We start from the raw sequence: 10663 nt of genomic DNA on the forward strand, positions 1-10663 counted from the left end.
GGATGCCTATGATGAGTCAGCAAAAAATAGTGGCGGGTTTAGCAACTGATAGGATAACATAACAGCCAGATTCATCATCAGTGATGTATGACAGTATTTATGAAGCACTGGATTTGTCTACGAGAAAATTACTTTTAAGACATCCCAAGAGGAAGAGAAGACGATCTTTAAGAAAGGATGACACTGTCTCAGGGTAGAGAAAATGGGTTGGAAGAGAAGGGGGTAAGACAGATGAAGGGGTGGAGGGACTGATCAGAGGGGTGCCAGACACAAAGAGGCCAGGCCATGGCCAGTGGCACGCGATGGGCAGATTAACCAGCGTTTCCTCCCCTAACTGAAGCATTAGGACACCTGACTGAGTCCCGCCAATGGCAGCCAGCCAAGGATTTGTGCGAGTGTGTTTGTGTGGGGTGGAGTGGGGGTGGGGGGGGGAAGCTGGGGCTCGCCTTTCAACACTCAGGCTCCTCCACAACACAAAGAGGGGTGGGTTGGTGTTCATGGGGGGGGGGGGGGTGTTTTGGGGCTGATGGGCTGGTGGCTTGGAGTTGGGAGGGGGCGCTACAAGCCTTACCCCTCACCATCTGCTGCCCAGGCTAAGTGAGGACAGGGGTAGGGCCAGAGTGTGGGGTGTGGAGTATGTGAGCGCGTGCACGGAAAAATACACGTGTATCTACGTGCACGCACCTGTTAGTGTGTCAGTGGGTGGGTGGGTGGGTGAGTGGGATGGCAGATGGACGGGGCATACTCCTGGCATCGGAGCTTCCATGTTAGTCATCCCACGTTAAGGAGTGCCGCCCCCCCCCCTTTTCCCCACATTCCTCACCCCTGCAACCTAATCCACAGTGCCAGCCAATTCTTTATGTTTTACTCAGTTTGATTAAGACATCCATGATTAGAGACATTATGGGCTGGGTGAGAGAGTGGGTGTGTTTGAGCCGCTTATCCATGCGGCTGTTTACTGTAAGCAAAGCTAAACAGATGCGGCCTTTTTAACCCTGTCGCCACTTAATTGTTTTAATCAGTTATTTCATATTTCAATAATCCTATTTTTCCATTTGTAAATTGGGAGACAAACCGTTAGATACATGAAAGCCCATACAAGGAAACTGATCAAATTTCTATATATAAAACACACACAATTCAGTGCTGCCCCATGGAAACTCCACCCAATTACTTATCAGATGCATACAGTATTTGACATGAATTCTCCCCCCATGTGCTGCGTGTGTTTATCGGTGAGCTGCCCATTTCCCTCCATAAAAAAGGGGTCAGAGCAGCAGACAGTTCAGTCTTGCTGAGCAGTAATCTGAAAATGCCTGTAATCCTCCATACAGAGCCTGGAGACTGTGATTGTAGTGTGGAGAGGTGTAGCCTCGTCTCCGTTTAGCAGCCATGTGTCTGACCAAGCTTGACACGCAACCAGAGCCTTACACAGCTGCCAGGACACACACTGAGAGATGAGGCACACTAAAGCTGCCCCCGGTCACTCACTGGAATAATTATGCCATTTTTTGCCCAACACAATGCAGAGTGAGGGAGTAGGTCAGTGGACTTATCCAACGTACTGTAAGTGGCGTATCTGAGAATAATGAGTTCCCTGGTGTCATAAATATAAATAAAAGGTGTTTTAAGATACACTTATAGGTGTATTAATATCCAGTGTTTGAGATGAACACAATATAACACTGATTAGTAGGCTAATAAACATTTACTAGGTATAAGCACCAGAAACAGACTCAATCATATGCATGTAGGCGACATTTCTTTTGGGTCAGAGTCTGTGAATGCTTCCAAGGGACCTCTGTAATGATGAAGTGGCACTGAAGTTCCTGAAATAAATGGCAAATTAGTGCATCCTTTAATATTTCCCACATTCACAAAATACACAAGGGTGTAAAAGTCAAATTAAGAGCTCATAACGTTTCACTCCATGGTTGCTCTTTCTCCTGAGCGTGTTAGCTCCTGATATCTTGAACTTGCCTTGGGTTCAGAGTAGTTAACACATGGAAAGCTGTCAGTCTTGCACGTTGCACGTCCAAGCTGCACATCCAGGATGTAGTTTATTCCCGCGACCACCTTAAAAAATACACAGATCTCATTAGCGACTGTTTTTGACTGAGTGAGCGAGTCACACGACCCGAGAATTTTTACCTGAATTTTCGCCGATGTTATGTTCAAAATTTTGTAGTCAAACTGATGTTCAGTGCTGGCTCTGTTGAATTCAACCAATGCAAACCGTGCTGCCTTCAAAACATTGGTTGTATTTGTTGGGACGTCGTGTGGCTGACCAGTCATCATTTGTCCGGCGGTTAAAAAGTAACCGAAAAACGCAAACATGAAGAAATAAAAGCAGACGAACATTCTGAAACCGACAAAGTTGTTCGGAAGGATCTAACGGAAGCCCTGTTTATCGGTAGAGTGGCTTGGTTCGCGTTCGAGTTCAAACAAGCTAGCTGGGAACACACACCTGTTTCCTATCTGAAAATTAAGGCGTAAATATCCAAACTGAAATCCACTACCAGAAACTTCAAAGTTGCACGGCAACGGCGTTGCTAGGCTGCCGTGAAGCTGGTGCTGCTGGTGGAAAACACACAGACCGACGGAGATATAAAACAAACTAACAGGAGTGGAGGAATAATTTAAGCACATTTAAGGGGAAAGGAGCAATAATTTGGTCAAATAATACCTTCCTAGAGCGGCAAAAGCTATGAAAAAATGTGAAGACAAACCTCCAATGATGACCTAATTTTTATGGTTGTACTCAAAGTCCTGTTTCTGAATGGGTGAACAAAAATAAAACAATAAAAACAGCATAAAATGACAAGAAGGTGATTCAAACCTATTTACACTTAAACTATCATGACAAAATATAATTTTATCATTTTCACTTGATACTAGTGACATTTTTTAATCAAGATGCATCTTAGAGAAATATTAAACAGCCATGAGCTCCTTTAAATAGGCTACACTGATCATATTAAGTTGGAAAGAGTTCACTTGTAAGTAATCAATGTATTTAAAATGAGGCTACTACAATAACATGTAAAAAAATCTCTATCAAAAAATAGTGACACCAATAAATATGCTCAAAATTATTTCATAAAATGTTTCAGGTGAAAATATATATCCCAATTGTTCCAAGGGAAATCAGTGTACTAGGAATACTAGTATTGAATTGCATATCTATAATTTTAAAACATTTAAGCTTATTAGACAACATGTAAAAAACACACTTTTATCTGTAGTGCAGCTCTATGCAGAGAGAATCGAGGATCGTAGGAGCTTGTGAAGGCTTAAAAAGGCAAGTAAAGCATGCAAATGCTGCCAAAAGTGCTTCTTTTTTAAACTGAAATGGGTAAATGCTCAATCAGTTAGGAATTTATAAACTGTACATATTTTAAACTTTCCCTTAAATATTAAAAAAAATAGTGAAAATCTGAATAAATGTTATTGAGAGCAAAATGTTACAGTAAAAGGGTGGTGAATACATTTTATATTTTTTATTTTGCTTCTTTACAGTAAGGTATATTTCATTTATCCCACTAATCTACATTTAATTTCTTCCAAAAGGCCAGGCACAAACTATTTACGAAAACAGTTTAATGTTATTACATTTGTTCAATAGCAATTCATTTAACTCATACTGAGAGAAAATCTTTTCATGAGAAGCTTATAAAATGCAGTTTTTCAAATAAAGTCCAGGTAAAATGTTTGAGAGTGAGAAATAGCTCGTGACACAGTTTTCAGGTACAAAAGGATGATAAATTGCCAAAAAGTAGATATAGTGGGATCCAGACCAACCGAGACAAGCCAATCTTGCATTTTAATTCAAAAATTAAACTACAAATAATACTATATGGACCAAATTAAGTAGAAAACTTGAATCTATGAAAATGTGCTTGAATTTCAGAATATCTCAGTATTGAATGCGTAAACCATTTACTGCAACAACAGCATGCAGGAGCTGGCAAGGACACATAAAAATGTGCACAAGACTCTATGACCCGTGTATCTCAGCATGATTTGAAAATGTTCCAAAGATGTGATGTCAAGGAGTTTTTTTGGCCTTCGTAGTCCTATAATGCCAACATAAGGATCCAAAGGGGTCACATTAGGTCAAAAAAGAGAGTAAATGATGGGAAGACTCTTTTGTTGAAGCTTTTAGTTTCTGATCGTACTTTGATAACAAATGACTTAGTGTGTTTGAGAAATCCATGCTGCATTCTCTATAGTCAAATTTGTGGCTTGATTAAAAGACACAAAAAACTTAATCTTACCACTTTCTCTTAGTTATGAGGGCAACTTCCCAGAATGCTATTATCACAGCAAAGAATGGCTGGAAAAACGAGACCCAGCCAAATATTACAGGTGAACGCTGGTTTGAGGCCAGGTGACTTGAACAAGCTTCTGATGGACTGACCTGGTTCACCTGAGTGCCATCTAAACACAGTCTCTGATAGAAAGATTGTAACTCCAGGACACCTGAAAATATTATTAATATTATTACAGAGAAATTGTGGCAATTGCATATTTTTGTCCATTGCTGAGTCACACTGATGAGGAAATGTTACGGCCGGGAAGCGGTTAAGGCTGAAGAAGGAGGGGTACGGTGCTGCTGGATGGGCAGTGTGACACATGGGACGATTATGATGATTATTCTAAGTTTCAGTTGATTTTTTGGATTTTAATTCATAAATGCCACCCAGTAAAAACATAACAAAAAGACATTCCTTTGTGGTACTTGAAAGCATTACTTAACCAGGATCCTGAAACACTGTAGTGTGGGTGGAAGAGAGCATACTGAAGGTGGGTGCAGGGTTTTGTTTTTTTTTTTTGTTTTTTTTATGTGCTTGGAAAGGAATTCATCACGGCCAGAATGTACAGGAGGAACATTTACAGAGGGCCTGATACTAGTTGTTATTTCTATCAACTATCAGTCAAACAATGATCTTCTTAATCACCCAATTACATTTACATAGTAGAAGATGCAGAATTTAGAGCTTCTATTTCTAAAATGTATTTCTTTTTCTTCCCATCTTTGTTATACAAAATTCAAGATAATCAATTTCCCTCCTTAAAGCAAATATTCAGACTTGGACAGCTGACATGAGGAATTGTTTGGTGAATATAATTCACTGAATGCAGCTGCAGAGTGTATTCCTTTTACATCTTTTCAAATGCATATAGGCATCTTAATATTGAATGAGGAAGGACTTTAAATAAGCTGACCTAATATATCATTTTATACATCCTGGTCTTTTTGAACCACCCAGTACAAAGCAGTATGAAGCAGCAATTTTTCCCAAGTTTTTGATTCTTTTTTCATAAAATATATAATATGGTGTTGGCAAATTTCTGACACTATTTACAATTGACGTTTTGCTGTAAAAATCTGCCTAGAAAAGCAGTAAATATTGGCTGCAAAAAAAAAAATAAGCTGGTGGAGTTTCAGGCTGGACCAACATGCCAGCTGTAGTCTCGTTTGGTCATTAATCATTCCTTACCCTTTAAATTGACAGAATTATATTCATTATCAGGTGTTAGGTCTAAACTACATTTATTTATCAGTACTGGCTAAAGTTAATTTGTAAATATTGGCATATCAAATATCGGCAAAAATCCAATACCGTGCAATTTGTAAGAAAGGATTATGGGATACAATACTTTATTTCAAGTCCGTGTAATTGTGTTGCCAATATTATATACTCCTGGATTTACTCTGACTAACCATAATTAAGGTATCAATCCACAAGCAAACTGACAAAGAGTGTGCTGAACACCTCTGTGATATCTAAACACAATTTGTGTTGTCAGACTTTGATGCCAACAGCATTTCAGGTCAATGTCAGGATTTTAGCCTATATTAAAAGCAATAATTGTTCATTTCATGTGCAATGCATTCTGAAAGCATTCAGACCGACTTCATTTTTTTCAATTTGGTTATCACATTGACACAAGTATTCCATCCCTTTGAAAAAAAACTTGAAATTTAGCTCAGGTTCTTCCTATTTGTCTTGATCACTGATGAGATGTTTCTACATCTTGATTGGAGTCACCTGTGGTAAATTCAGTTGATTGGATGTGATTTGGAAAGGTACACATTGCTCTACAGAAGGCCTGAGCTTCTATTGAGGTTGCTGGCTGCTCACTTTGGCTGGCTGGTAGCCCAGCAAGGGTAGAAGAGCATTAGTAAGAGAGGTTAATCAATAACCCAAATGGTTACTTCAAATGAGTTCTAAATCCTATGTAGATGGGACAAAGTTTCAGAAGGACAAAGATCACAGCATCCCTTCACAGATGTATGCCTATGGAAGAGTGGCTAGACGGAGGCCTCTCCTCAGTGTAAAATATGACAGCCCACTTGTCTTTCATTGGAGTTTTTTTCCCCAAACTCCAAGCAGGCTTTTATGTGTTTTGCACTGAGAGACTTCGATCTAGCCACTGTGCCATCAGCCCAGATCAGTGGGGGATGCAGTGATGTTTGTCCATCTGGGACTTTGTCCCATCTCCACACAAGACCCCTGAGCTCAGTCAGAGTGACCATCGGGTTCTTGGTCACCTCTCTTAGTAATGTCTTTCTCCCCTGATTGCTCGGTTTAGCTGGGTGACCAGCTCTTGGACGAGTCCTGGTTTTTGCAAGACTTCTTCCATTTGAGATATGGAGGCCACTGTCCTTTTGGGAACCTTCAGTGGAGCAGTGCTTTTTTGTAGCATTCCCCAGATCGGTGCCTTGCAACAATCCTATCTCCGAGCTCTGCATCTAGTTCCTTTGACCTCATGGCTGTGTTTTTGCTCTGATATGCATTATTAGTTGTGAGTCCTCCTATAGAGAGATATGTGCCTTTCCAAATCATATCCAATCAATTTAATTTACGACAAGTGGACTGCACTCAAGGTGTAGAAACATCTCAGCAAAGATCAAGAGAAATTGGAGGACCTGAACTAAATCTCAAGTGTTTTTGCAAAAGGTCTGAATAGTTGTATTTTCAATTTATTAGCAATATTTGATCAATTGTTCTCACTTTGTCATAATGGGGTACTAAATGTGGATTAATGAGAATAAAAAATATTTTTATTGAATGTGGCATCAGGCTGCCACACAGCAACACTGAAAAAAGTGAAGGGGGTCTGAATTCTTTCTGAATGCACTGTATATAAAATGAACTCAATGAACTGCCATTGCTTTTAACTCATTGAGTGCCGTTGATGTATATATACATCATTTAAAAGCCAACGCTTGAGTGCCATTGACATTCTACACCTCAGAGACGGACTTTTTCCGACCCAGACTCTGAGGAATGGCTGCTGAGTGAGTGGAGCAGATCTTGTTCTCCGTCCCAGAGCAATGGACTCAAGCAGACTTGAGAGAAGAGCAAGCCCCATGCAGTTCTGCAACACCATCTGTTGGCAGAAAAAGAGGTAAGAACAAAAAAAATTATGTATTATAGATTATATATTATATATATAATATATATATTACTCCTATAATTTACAGGCAGTGCCAGGGGACACGAAAGCAGACTCTCTTTCACAAAAATGCATTTTTCTCAGCTTTCTAGAAAACAAGTGGTCTTTTTGGTGAAACTAGCCTCTATTTATCTTCAGATAAATCAAGAATGGAACAAGGTGCAAACAAACAGTTTTTTCCATGATGAAATAGAGAGTTTCTTCTTTTATTTGAGCTATTCTGTGTTTTCAGAGTCATAGTACAAAATATTCTGTGGGTCTTGAAAGATGACTCAAAATGGCCAAAAACGCTGGCACAAGCCACTTTCCATTTTATAAAAGGGCTGGGACTCAATGAGTTAATAAAGGGGTAAGGGGAATTTAGATTGTTTATGTAAGATTAAGAATTAAGAACAACTATTTGTGATTTTAGTTCTTTGCCAATGTTTTCAAGTTGTTGAAACTACTGCTACTATGGCAGTGTTACTGCCGTTTTATCACTAGTAATAGTCTTCGGGTATCTGGGAAGGTGAACATCATTTGAACTTTGGGACATTTAAAAAGTATGCAGCAAATTTTCAGAATTAAAAAGCAAAACCTGTATCTGTAACACAGCAGGAAGAGACGTTGCCTATAAATGCAACGTGTGGTTCCAAGTAAAATGAGGACCATTAAAGGCTGAACTTTTCGTACGTAGAAGTTGAACTGACAGAATGAACCGCAGTACTCCTCTCTACCGCCAATGCAAATTCAGCGTTACGTCCTCAAGTATCCACTGACGACCGTTAGCAGTGCACCTGCTAGCTAACAATACGATACTACATGTTTGACCAGGTTGACGGTGTGACAGCAAACACTTCGAGGCACAAATGACTGTCTACTGAACATAAATGTTGCATTATTTACTTATTAATTCCAAATGAACTGTTTAAACAGTTCACTGTAATTACCGAAGAGCAGCCATGGTCAGTGAGTGATCTTCTTCATTTAGTTATGATATATTTAGTTTTTAAAGTCAGGGCGGCACATTACTCCCCCTACCGACTCGGAGTACAAACCAACTGATTGCAAAATTGCCTTTAGCGCTCCTTCTGCACTAATTTGGTGTTTTATCATATACTGTATAGTTTAACCCCCCACGGTCCATTTAAAAAAACATAAAAATAATAAAGGTAATTACTGTTGAGCGATTGGAATGACATTAGTTTGCTAAATGCTTTAGTGCAACAAAAATGTCCCCACAAAATTACCTAATTTTATAATGTCTTTGTTGGTCTCTTAATAACAAAATATTCAATCTACTGTAATTGGTAGAGGTATGATAGTCCTCTTATTGAAAAAATATATCTTCACATGACAACAGTAGAACAAATGAGAGGATTAAAAAAACTAGGCAAGACAGGCTCACATCTGAACTGTTCACTTCAAATGTATCTCTTTCAAGTTATGTGTAATCTATCGCTGTACAGATCCACAGATGTGTTTTTTTCACTTTCAAACTGAGAACACATTAGAAAAAGTATGAAAAATCATGCACTTTCATTTAAACAACATTTCCATGCAAGATTTGACTCTCTCTGTGCAGGTCGCTGACTGGAAGTATAATTTTCTTTGATATTTCTTTATTCTACACCCCAGTAGATAGTCACATAAATGTACCAGTACAGTTCCTATAAAAGCATTCAACCCATTGGATGTTTTACCCTTTTTTCAATCTTATAATTTAATCATGGTTATCATAATTTTGCTTTTGACAAAAAAGTCTTTAATGTCAAAGTGAAAACAAATTTCTACACAGTAATGTCAAGTATATAAAAATATATAATGTAAAATAAGTGACTGCATGAATATATATACCCCTTTCAAGTCAGTACTTGGTAGATTCACCTTTAGTTGCAATCACAGCACTGAGTCTGTATGGATAGGTCTTGCACATCTTACTGCAATTTTACTCTGCTGTTTTTTGCAAAACTGCTCAAGCTCAGTCAGGTTGCACGGTGATCAGATGCAAACAGCCTTTTTCCAAGTCCAGCAGCAAATTCAATTTACTGGGTTAAGGTCTGGGCTTTGACTCAGCCTCTCCAGATTATTCACCTTGTTGTCTTTAAATCATTCATGTGTGGCTTTACCTGTGTGTTTTGGGTCATTGTCTTGTTGGGAAATAAATCTGCTCCCAACCGTAGTTCTCTTGCAGACTAAATAAGATTATCCTTCAGGATTTTCCTGTATTTTGCCGCTTTCATTTAACCTCCTCCCTTTACAAGCCTTACAGAGCCGGCTGCTGAGAAGCATCCCCACAGCATGATGCTGCCACCACTGTGCTTCACAATGGGGATGGTGTGTTTGTGGTGACTTATCATGTTTGATGTCTGCCAAACATAGTGTCTTGTCTGACTTTCTTCCTCTTGACTAAGGAGTCCTTTTGCCAAACTTTAGTCAAGATTTAATGAGTTGTCTTGAACAGCAGCTTTCTCTTTGCCACTCTCCCATAAAACTTTGACTGGTGAAGAACCCGGACAACAGTTGTTGTATGCAGAGTCTCTCCCATCTCAGCTGCTGAAGCTTATAACTCCTTCGGAGTAGTCATAGGTGTCTTAGTGGCCTATCTCTCTAGTCTGCTGCTTCTTGCATTGCCACTCAGCCTGATTTCCCCATGTGCCATATTCCCTCCATTTCTTGATGATGGATTTAACTAACTATGGGGGATGTTCAGTACCTTGGAAATACTTTTGCATCCATACCCTGACTGATATTTTTCTGAATTGTTTGGAGTGTTCTTTTGTCTTCATGGTGTAATAGTAGCAAGGAATACTAATTAACCAGTGACTGGACATTCCAGACAAAGGTGTCTTTACACATTCACTGCACTAAGGTGATCCCATTTCACTGTAAGACTACTTGCACCAATTGACTGGACCTCTGTTGAATCAGTTCAGTCAATCAAAACAGGGGTGAATATTTATGCAATGACATATTGTACCTTACACAATTTTATTTTATTGACATTACTTGGCAGAAATATTTTCACGTTGGCATTGAGGATTTTAATGTATTTTTTGGTCATAAAAAGCCAAATGATATCGACCATGATTTATTTATAAAAACAAGAAGTCTGCATGGAACAAATACTAAACACATTAAGCTTTCTGAACAGACATTCAAGAAACTGACAAAATGAAATGAAGTTTACATTTTTATTTAAAAACAACAAAATAGA

This window comes from Cheilinus undulatus, linkage group 6, assembly GCF_018320785.1.
Source record: "Cheilinus undulatus linkage group 6, ASM1832078v1, whole genome shotgun sequence".
Taxonomy (NCBI): domain Eukaryota; kingdom Metazoa; phylum Chordata; class Actinopteri; order Labriformes; family Labridae; genus Cheilinus; species Cheilinus undulatus.